Source organism: Eubalaena glacialis, chromosome 20 (assembly GCF_028564815.1).
Source record: "Eubalaena glacialis isolate mEubGla1 chromosome 20, mEubGla1.1.hap2.+ XY, whole genome shotgun sequence".
Lineage (NCBI taxonomy): Eukaryota > Metazoa > Chordata > Mammalia > Artiodactyla > Balaenidae > Eubalaena > Eubalaena glacialis.
The window spans coordinates 17,738,532-17,750,276 of NC_083735.1; positions in this window are offsets into that span (position 1 = coordinate 17,738,532).

Below are 11,745 nucleotides of genomic sequence, written 5' to 3' on the forward strand. Positions count from 1 at the left end.
AAAGACAGGGGATGCAGTGTGCATAAAATGAATGGATTCTGTAATTGGTAAATAAAACTGTTATTCCTAGAAAAAAAAAAGGGAGGCTGTTGATAACTGTTACGGTCTCAGTTGTGTTCACCCAAAACGTATATGTTGAAGTCCTAACCCCAATACCTCAGACTGTGACTGTATTTGGAGACAGGGCCTTTTAAAAGGTAATTACGGTTAAATGAGGTCACGCAGGTAGACCCTAATCAATATGACTGGTGTCCTTATAAGAAGAGGAGATTAGGACAAAAATAGAGGGTTGGCCACATGAGGACACAGAGAGAAGATGCCAAGGACAGAGGCCGCAGAAGAAACCAAATCTGCCAACACTTTGATCTTGGATTTCCAGCCTCCAGAGCTGTGAGAAAATAAACTTCTGTTGTTTACACCACCCAGTCTATGGTATTCTGTTATGGCTGCCCTAGCAAACTACTACAGTGACCTTAGCAAAAATAATTTAACGGACTTAATGAAAGTAAAAACCAGCTGGCCTAGATAAAGAGTGAAAGGAAAGTGAGGAAGAGGAGATAGTAAATGCGGAATATTCCTGAGGAAAATTTGGCCATGAAGGGAGAGAAGAGACAGCTTGGTAGCTAGAAAGGCATACAGAGTCAAGGGAAGGGATCTCTCTAAAATGGAAGATAATATCTTCCATATGAATGAAAGATTTATATATTTTTTGTCTTTATTTTTATTCTGTGTGTAATATTGATCCCATTTTTTTTCACTTTTTATTTGATATTGGAGTATAGCCGATTAACAGTGTTGTGATAGTTTCAGGTGCATGGCAAAGCGACTTGGCCATATGTATACATGTATCCATTCTCTCCCAGACTCCCCTCCCATCCAGGCTGCCACATAATATTGAGCAGAGTTCCCTGTGCTCTACAGTAGGTCCTTGTTGGTTATCCTTTTAAATATACCAGTGTGTACATGTCAGTCCCAAACTCCCTAACTATCCCTTCCCTCCACCCTTCCCCCCCTGGTAACCATAAGTTCATTCTCTATGAAAGATTTATATTTAAATGCTGACAAAAAACATCAAGGAGGAGAAAGACTGAAGACGCAGATGAGAAATGGAAAAGTGACAAACAACAGAATCCCTGAAAGCCAAGGAAAGAAGAGACCCTGTAGGGATCCTGTAGAAATTCTGCAGAGGGTTCTTTTACCAGAAGAGGGACTTCCTCTATGGTCACAGGATTGCAGAAGCTTATAAATTACAGATAATATCGTACCTAATTGTAGAGCTTTATGATTTTCAATAAACCTATGATCTAATACAGTCACCCTGTGAATTAAGTGGGGCAGACAAGTTATCTACATTTTACACATGAAGAAAGAAGAAGCAGCAAGATGAAGTGGTTTGCTTGAGGTCACACAGCGGGTTAGTCCCGCTGTCAGCTTTAGGTCACAGGGCTCCTGACACTATTTCACACTGGAAATGTAGACTGAATTAGATACAATGTCAGTTACTACACTTTTAAATCTTGAAAATCAGAAGGTTCTTAGTAAGATTTTTATTCATTAACAAAGCACAAATCAGGGAGTCAGCACCTCAAAACGTTTTGTTACACAAATCACCAGACGCAAGGATAGGTTCCCTTTTCTGCTTATTTGCAAGAATGAAATAGCTCTGGGTCAAATAGTTAGAGAAAACTCAAACAGAGGAAGGTTATTTTGAAGGGATGAAATTAAACCTAGCACAATAGGTGAATGAAGTTCTAATTAAGTGAAAGATGGTGAAGTTCAAAATGAAAGGATTTTACGTTCAGGAATCTGAGATTTGGCAGGGGGAGTGGGGAAAACCTAAAGACACAAAATCAGAAGCCTTCTGGGGGAGGGAGAGAATATGCGGAACATCAATTAGAAAAGCTTTTCAAATTCAAACAGACTATTAAAACTAGCAAATCCCTTGAAAAACTCTGAAGGAAATATCTCCCACTCCCATGAGATATCAAACATGATTTAGGTAAAAAGCTTTCAGTTTTATGGCTGGGGAGGTAGCAGTAAAGAAAATGAACTTCCTGCCAGTGATTCTTTTTCAAGCCCTGCCAATTCCTGTATCTGGAGAAACGATAAAGAATGTCCAGCCTCATGTTATAAGAGCCGCCACAGAATCTCCAGCTTACCTGCATTCAAGCATCAGAACATCTTAAGTCTGTTTCTAGCCCAGGCTGGAATTGAGAGGAACAGGACCCTTGGCTGTTGTTCACCCTCAACTACACTATCTGTATGTCAGCATAACAGGGCCATCAGCAGTAGGTGCTAGAGAGATACAGATTGCTGGAGTAAACAGCTGATGAAAAGCAGAACCTTTTCTCTTTGGCAGCAGTACCAATACCATGAAGCACGTCTCTTTTGGAGCTTTCCAAACCACTTCAAAAGCAAGTTTTCTGGCGTGGATCAAGAAAGCCAGGCCAGATGCCCCTGAGGGCAGAGCCACCAGCCAAGATATTGATGAGGGAAGGCAGCTCAGGACCCATGCTCAGGCCATGGAGCAGTCCTTCTCAGAGCTCTGTTAGCACCAGCAGACCTGAGCAGCGCCTGAAGAAAGCAGAGTTGAGTTCTGTGATCTTTGGCCAACCCAAAGGTGCCCAGTTCCCTAGATGACCAGTGCCACCCTCCCCCAGACCCTGCCTGCTTCCTGATGGGTTTGCTAAAGATTTCCAAGCTCAATTCTGCCTTCTTCAAATTGAACCAAGGCCTGTTTTAGGTTGAACAAAACTCTGGGACCTAAGTATGAGATCTGAGTTGGCTTTTTATCTCTCTCTCAGTCCTTTTTTTTTTTTTTTTTTTTTTAGTTTTTTAGAAATTTTCCTTAATTTAACCTAAAAGAGAGACTTATGACATTTGAACTAATATGGAAAAGCCAACAGGACAGAGAATTTGCAGACAGTCTTTCAGAGCCCCACAAATTATTGGGTTGGCCAAAAAGTTCATTTGGGTTTTCGGTAAGCTGTTGCAGAAACTTTTGGCCAACCCAATACATGAAGTTTATCAACAGAACCCTCCCCTGTGCCTCTCGCCAGGTTCCAAATCTGCACTTTTAGCCACAAAGTTTAAAGTGGCAGCTCCTCCCTGTGAAACCTACAGTTGAGGATTAATTCCTGAAGACTAATGACTTTGAGGAATCAAAGAAAGAACTCACTAGTAAAGAGAGAGCATAAACGTGGTGGTTCAGAGTTAGACTTGCTGCAAATCTCAGCACCATCTCTTCCTAGCTGTGTGATTCTTAGTCTCTCTGACCCTCAGTTTTATCATCTCTAAAATGGGACTAATAACATGTATATCAGAGTATTGTTGTCAGGGTTGAATGTGAAGATATTCAAAATTATTTAATATGTCCAATGTTTAACATAGTGCTGAGCATACAACAGGTACTCAATAAATATTAATAGCCTTCCCAGTTCACATCTCCAAATAGTGGAATTTCTGATTGAGACAAGAGATAGTTCCCAGCAGTCCTATGGGAGGCAGTCAAATTTATTGCTAACCAATCAGGAAGTTTGCCTCAGACCAAGACATCACTTTTATGCAAGCCTAGCACTTGGTGAATAAGGGAGAAAACAATCAATGTCCCTAAGAAGACACTAAAGGATTTACCCCATAACATAATTCTCTCACTATACTTGTTCGCTGAATCTCCATTTAGATTGCAGTTCCACACGGGAATACAATTTGCCATAATGGAAGTGATGAGGATGGTATTTGGCCAAGGAACAAATCTCCACATGATGTCCCTAAGATAGATACATATGTACAGAAAACAAAGCACAGGAAAATAACACTTTATTGCTACCTGGAGATTTTCCCCAAACACAGAGAGAGGTCTACTGAGCTGACCTTAACGCTGGAAGGACTCTGTTACTAACTTGGTCTGGTGCCAAAGCAAGCCAGAGAACCCTCCCGCCTACTTCTCCCGAAGCCCAGGCCCAAGTCTTAGATCTGGACACTCCCTTATGAGAAAGGGACAGAACACCTGTCGGAGAGGAGGATGAGGAAAGCAGCCAGAGAGAGTGTAGTCCCAAGGAAGCCAGGGGAGCTTGCCTAGGTTTTGTTTTAGTTTTTCTTGTTTGTTTTTGGTTGTGCGTTCAGCGGAAGAGAGTGGATATCCTCTACTGCCAAAGGATTAGAATGCAGACTTATTTTATGCAGCATTTGGGGGAATAAAGGGGGCCCCCAAAAAAGAAATGATTAGACTTTCTCCCAAAAGGAGTAGTCGCAAGCTACGTTAGTTCTCCAGCTTGCTCATAAATCTTAACCTAGAGGTAGGGAAGTTCTACCTCTAGCTGTGGCTCATAAAAGATCCTTAAATTTGACCAACCATAGAAGTCCATCTCCATGGAGATGAAGTAAAAGGGAAGGTATGATAGAAGCTGTGGGCTTTCTGTCCTCCACAGGCCAACAGAAATGTCTCTACTTCTTACAGAGCTGGTGCACAGAGAGCGTTCAAATGATGCTTACCCACTGACAATACCACAGAACTGTTCCTTATCTCACCGCAAATATTAAAGATTTCAAAGAATTTTTTGTCTGTATTATGGTACCCTATTCACAGATCAATAAAGCTCCTACCCAGAAAGAAGTGAGATTTCAAAAGAAAGAATGTTAGCATTCTCCGGGTCTTAAAAAGCATTGTAGGAGAATGGTAAATAGGTCCTGGAATCAAATAGACTTAGATTCACACTCCAGCTATACCTCTTATTAATTGTGTGACCTTGGGCAAGTCTCTCAAATTTAGTTCCTCAGCACAATTAGAACAGTAAGAGTAGCCAATAATAGGGTTTTGTGTGGATTTTTTCATAAATTCTACTGTATGATTTCAAAGCACATGCTTTTACCTACAATATTATAAAGCTTCCTATGATAAAGCTATTAGAAGTCTCATGTATGCAATTCTCTAAAAATTCTGTAAATATAATGGATTAAGAATGAATAAATCTCTAGATGAAATAGTAAAGTATGGTTTGTTTTTAAGAAATCCAGACTGACAGTTTGGACAAAAATCAAGACAGTTTGGACAAAAATCAAATTCCTACATCTCTTTTAGGGACTAGATTTTATTAGATAAGGTGCTATGGACTACATATTTGTGTCCTCCCAAAATTCATATGTGAAAGCCCTAACCTACAATGGGATGATATTAGGAGATTGGGTTTTGGGAAGGTAATTTAGTTTAGGTGAGGTCATGAGGGTGAGGAACTCACAATGCGATGAATGTTCTTATAAGAAGAGAAAGAGAGCTCTGTCTGCCATATGAGGATATGAGGAGCTAGCCATTGGCAGATCAGGAAGCAGGTCCTGACCAGACATGAGATCTGCCTTAATCTTGGACTTCCCAGCCTCTAGAACTGAGAGAAATAAATGTTTTTTGTTATATGTTATAGCAGCCCAAGCAGACTAAGACATAAGAATTCTCTTTTTTTAAAAATCCAGTTTAACTGCAGTCACCTACCATCCTGAGATGCTGTCTCCTCTCTCCTAGGGCTACAGCTCCAAAGAGCCAGACCTCTAACCCAAATCTGAAGAGTTTGTCTCTGCTTCTGAAGGATGTTTCTGTCAAACTTAGACTATCAAAGAATGTTTACTAAGTGGAATGAAACATCTCTATGCTGCTCTCCAGCCAACATCTGCAGAGCACTCCTCTGTGGGCTCTGTTGGACCTCTGAGACTACTTAATCCTGCCTATCAGACTGAGGTCTTGGATTCAGCTGGGAAGTCTAGATTCTGCTATCAACTTTGCCCTCAGAATGCACATTAATGCCCTGCTTAGCTTTAAGCACTGAACAGTGAACATTTGGCCATTACCTCTGGCCAGTGGCCTCTCTCCCTGTTCCAATGCCCGTCAGCCTGACCCCCAGTCAGCCTTGGCCTTCACCGAATACCAGGCCTGCTGGGTCCACCTATGACTCCATCAAAGTCCGAACACGACCTGCTGGCTCCCAGCCCAGGGTCTTCCCTCAACTCCATCAGTGTATATATTAAACAACCAGGCTTGCTTTATTTTCATTTTCTCATTTTGCCACTTCTTAGAATTCTCTTTTTTGAGAATCCTGACCCCCCAACATTCCGTAATCCTCTTGAAAGGGACACAGCAAATATGCTGCATGCACAGTGCAAACAGAGGCTGATTTCATTTTCCCATCATCTAAAAAGCACATAAGGTAATTTCTAAACCAGCAGTAAAATCTATTTATAAAGAATGCTGATTTGTTTTCTGCACTTTCCAACACAGACGCTCAATTTATTTCCTTACCATAAAAAGAACCATTACTTTTTTTAAACAATCAGAGTTAGTATATTTTCGAAATGTTTTAATTTCAAAAAAAAAAAAAAACCCAACTTGCAAATCAGAGTGTAAATAGCTTTCTTAAAATGGCCCCATTTCAGACCCAGTTTGCTGATTAATGATTTCGCTGTGCTTCAAGGCAGATGATTTCAGTCATTGGGTGTATAATATAATGATGTTTTTAAGAAGCTGTTAGTATCACTAAAAATATAATTATTATAAATGAAATTATAAGGAAAAAAGAGAAATCTTCACTCTAACAATGCCAAATTTTAGACTAACTCATAAATTATGTTTCTATAAGAAAAACCCTACACGTTTCTTCTATGGGACAAACCTAATTGCACCCTGAAAACTTAATAATTATGGAATAGGAACGATAGTAATTTTTTGAGCACCTTGTGTTCTTGGGAGCAGCTGCCTTGTGTTATTAGAAGGGAAACAGCAGCACCTTGTGGACACATAAGAAAGTAGACATTTTGTTCAAGTAGCATCAGGTTGTATTAAAAATATCATTTTTTTAGGTTTCTGTAGCCCTTTCTACATGAGGAGTAGTGTCATATTTGTATTTTAAGGACAGCATAACATGGCTTATAGAGATTTATAAGTGATCTCAAAGTGTATTCAGGGAGACACATCATCTAAATACAGCTTCAAGGACGCTTTCTAAATTCCAGATTGGGGTGTGGGAAAAAATGAGACAGAAAGCTTCTTTGAATGCACCCGAAACTTAGAAGATGGACAAAATAAGTCTTTAATCAAGCAGTATCAATGACGTCCATTCACACAATTCCTAATTTCTGGCAATACTGTAATCTAAAAAGTAAATTCTAACAAGAGTGTAAAGGAGAATGAAAGGAAAGAAGAGCGCAACCTTCATTTCCACACTCCCTAACCCGGATCCCCCTGCCAGTCAACAAAACCCTCCACAAAGGCTGCTTTCTCACCTACCTTACCCTCTACTCTGTGCTCACATGGTCCAGGGGACGCTGGGAGGTCCTGAGTCCCTTTCAGGAAGTCTGCAAGGTCAAAACCCTTTCCGTGACAGTACTTAGGTGTTACTTGCCTCTCCCACCCCCATCTTCTCCCCAGTGTACACTGGAGTCTCCCAGAAGCTGCCCGGCATGCAATATCACAAGAAATTGAATGTGGAAGCAGATAGGAGAACCAAAATCTCTTCTGTTAAGCCAGACACTAAAGATACATATGCAAAAATATAAAACAATGCCACTCTTCTCATCAATTTTAATAAAATATTTATGTTAACACGTAATAGGTCTATTTTCTAATAATTTTTAAAATTTCTCAGTTTTAATTTTTAGTATGGTAAATATAGATAGATATAATCCATATTTTAAAAAACTTCTTTAGGGTCCTCAATAATTTTTAAGAGTATAGACTTTTTGACAGCAAAAAGTTTGAGACCTGACGCTTTAAAGCACATACTCTCTGAAGTAGCTTCCACCTACTCCATTTCTTAAGGACAGTACTTGATTGATCATCTCCCATCCCCCTCACCCAAGCTGTGTTGCAAAATCCAGAAACTATTTCTCTACTCCAGGCCTCCCTCATATGGGGAAGTGCTCTATATTGTGGGAATTATTTATTAACTTCTCTACAAAAAGCACCCTTCAATGTCATCAACCTATTTGAAACCACTTCCTTCATACCCTCTCTCTCTAAGACATATATTTTAAATGTTCTTTCTCTCCAGCACAAGTAAATAGGGCTCTACTTAGTAATGGGTCAACAGAAAAAAAGAAAAAAGAAGATGCTTTGCGGCTTTGATAAGTGAGAAGATAATGATAGAATGTGGCAGAATGTCATATATCTCCTGTCCTGTCATCTTGTACTCTATATGATATATCTTCTGTGTATATTAGCCAATGTTACATGTTGAAGGGGTAAATCCATAAAGAGTATAGTCCAGAATGTCCCAGCTTAGGTCCTTAGAAGATGTGCTCATGATAGCCTCCATAACACTCCTGAAATGTTAAATATTTCTATTGAAAATGATTAAAGACTTAAACATAAGGCCTGAAAACATAAAACTCCTAAACGAAAACATAGAGAAAAAGTTCCTCAACATTGGTCATGGAATTAATTTTTTGGATGTGACAAAGGCACAAGCAACAAAGGCACAAGCAACAAAGGCACAGGCAACAAAAGCAAAATAAACAAGTGGGACTACAACAGACCAGAAAGCTTCCGCACAGCAAAAGAAACAATCAACAAATTAAAAAGGCAATCTACAGAGTGGGAGAAAATATTTTCAAATCATATATCTAATAAGGGATTAATATCCAAAACATATAAGAAATTCATTCATTAGAAAAAAAACCTATTAAAAATGGACAAAGGAACAGAATAGATATTTTTCCAAAGGCCAACAGGCATATGAAAAGACACTCAATGTCACTAATCATCAGGGAAATGCAAATCAAAACCACAATGAAATATCACCTCACACCTGTTAGAATGACAATTAGCAGGAAGACAAGAGATAATAAGTGTTGGCAAAGATGTGGCGAAAAGGGAACCCTTACGCACTGTTGGTAGGAATGTAAATTGGAGCAGCCACTGTAGAAAGTAGCATGGAGGTTCCTTAAAAAAGTGAAAATAGGACTTCCATATGATCCAGTAATCCCACTTCCGGGTATATATCCAAAGGAAAGGAAATCAGTATCTCGAAGAGATATCTGCACTTCCATGTTCGATGCAGCATTATTCACAATAGCAAAGATGGAAACAACCTAAATGTCTGTCTATGAATGAATGGATAAATAAGATGTGGTATGTGTGTGTGTGTGTGTGTGTGTGTGTGTGTGTGTGTACTCTCTCATAGAAACAGAGAGTAGAACAGTCAATGTTTTCGTGTCAGATCTATATGTTTTGCCTCCATTTTCTTTTAGTCCAAACAACAGAACATAATTTTAGTAAAGTTAGCGCAATTGATCTGGACCCACTGCTCTCATACTGCAATCACTGTTAAACCTAATCTTTTGCCACAGAAAAACTGGGGAAGAATGTACCATATGCACTTGTCAAAATAAATTGTTTTACCTTGCTTTTAAAAACTCAAGGTAAAACAATTCCTTCCAGAAAAATTAAGAAATAAAAACTTGGAAATGTAAAATATGTTGTTAAGTCTTTGCATAAGGATGCTAATAGAGCATAAACATCAGTTTAAATTTTTATTTCAAATTTTCATTTCAAATGAAAATTTTTAAGAAGGGGAGGGTTAGTAACTTGTTAAAAACTTCCCATTTAAATTAACTCAAGTAAATATAAGGATTTTCCTACATTTAAAGCCCTTTTTACAAGAACATTTTAAAGCATAATTGGTTTCTCCCCTAAATCTAGTCCCAAGTCACCATTTACAACTGAACATCAAAGATTTCAGAAATGATTTTGAAGCTCTTGCACCTTACTAAGTGCTATTTGCAACCTCAGACTTCTATCATTTTGGACTTCACTTTTGCACAGTAATAAACACACCTCTCCCATTATTCTCTACCTCCATACACTTCTCTTTTCATTTAATATCTAATTTTTCTCATAGTACTCTAACCCATCTTTAAGTATACAAATGACAAAAGATACAGTATAGTACAATACATATAGTATGTGTATAAACATTGTATCTAGTTATAAAAATTTTCCTTTTAAAAACTAAAAATAAATATTTAATTTTCAGAAAAGATAGAAGTTTGGGGAACAAACTTCTCCAGCTGCCAGTCATGAAAACATAAATTCTAGGTCAATGTTTCCCAAATTTGCCTGACCACTAAGAATCATTTGTGACACTTACCAAAAACACATATTCCTGGGTCCCATCAATGATCTTCTTGAATAAAAATCTCTAGATGAGAAGCCTGGGGGTCAGTGTTTCTAAAAAATATCTTCAGTGATTCGTTCTATTTTTTGTCCGCACCACGCAGCTCGTGGGATCTTAGTTCCCCGACCAGGGATCAAACTCGGGCCCACAGCAGTGAAAGCACCGAGTCCTAACCACTGAACCGCTAGGGAATTCCCTGCAACGATTCTTAAGGTCAGTAAAGCTTGGAAAATTGTACAAGGATCCCTCTCATTGAATAACCTTGAAAACTTGGGAATGTTAATGGAAAATATGTTAACAGAATTTCAAATTTCTTCCCTTGCTAAAAACACGTTTGCTCACACCTCCTCAATTCATCAAGATCCTAGAGGACTTATATAACTCCTGAAACCCACAGAAACCTGGAGGAGTTGAAAATAAAATTAATTAAAAAAAAAAAAAAGTGGCTGCTTAACTTCAAAACAGAGGGTGGGACTAGAAGGGAGAGTCATGAATTTATCTTGATTCCAGTACAAAGCACCATCTTAGATTCTACAAACTAGACTGGATACTAATCTACTAAACCATTTGTCATGGTTTTGCTTTGAGTTAGGTTTGAATTGGGCCCATCTTGATTCTGTGGTGCCACCAGGAATCAAGAGTTTAATATTGCCAAAGATTCTTTAATATTCAAACTGGTTTCCATTTTTTTTCTATGTCACAAAGAGCTATGGCTTGAGTGGGAGGATCCTGGTATCACTTACACAACCCATCATACCCACCGCTGCAGAATAAGCGTCCTGGAATACCACTTTGTTCATCTCACCCAACTACTATTTAATCACTCTAAAGTACTTACTGATTTCATGCAAATTCTTCAGCCAAAAAATGACCCCAGGGACTTCCCTGGGGGCGCAGTGGTTAAGAATCCGCCTGCCAATGCAGGGGACACGGGTTCGAGCTCTGGTCTGGGAAGATCCCATATGCCGCGGAGCAACTAAGCCCGTACGCCACAGCTACTGAGCCTGCACTCTAGAGCCCGCGAGCCACAACTACTGAGCCCACACGCCACAACTACTGAAGCCCACACGCCTAGAGCCCGTGCTCTGCAACAAGAGAAGCCATCACAATGAGAAGCCTGCACACCGCAAGGAAGAGTAGCCCCTGCTCACCACAGCTAGAGAAAGCCCGCATGCAGCAATGAAGACCCAAAGCAGCCAAAAATAAATAAATAAATAAATTTATAAAAATAAAATAAAAAATAAGTTAAAAAAAAATGAGCCCAACTTGCCTTCTCAGTCCTAGTTCGCACTACTCTAATCTACATGCCCTGTGCTCCAAACAACAGGGTCGCTCACTGCTCCTTACACAAGCCCTTTACTCTTCTATCTCCATGCCTTTGCTAATACTGCTGCCACCATCAGACATGCCTATCCTCCCCCATCTCCATCTATCAAAATCCTACCCATTGTTCAAGAACCTTCTCGGATGCCACTTTGACTATTAATCTTCTCCTGATCCCTAGAGCAAGACAGGAGCACAAACTCCTATAACATGTCACCACCATATCCTGCTACAACATTTTGTTTATATCTTTCTCAGGGCACTT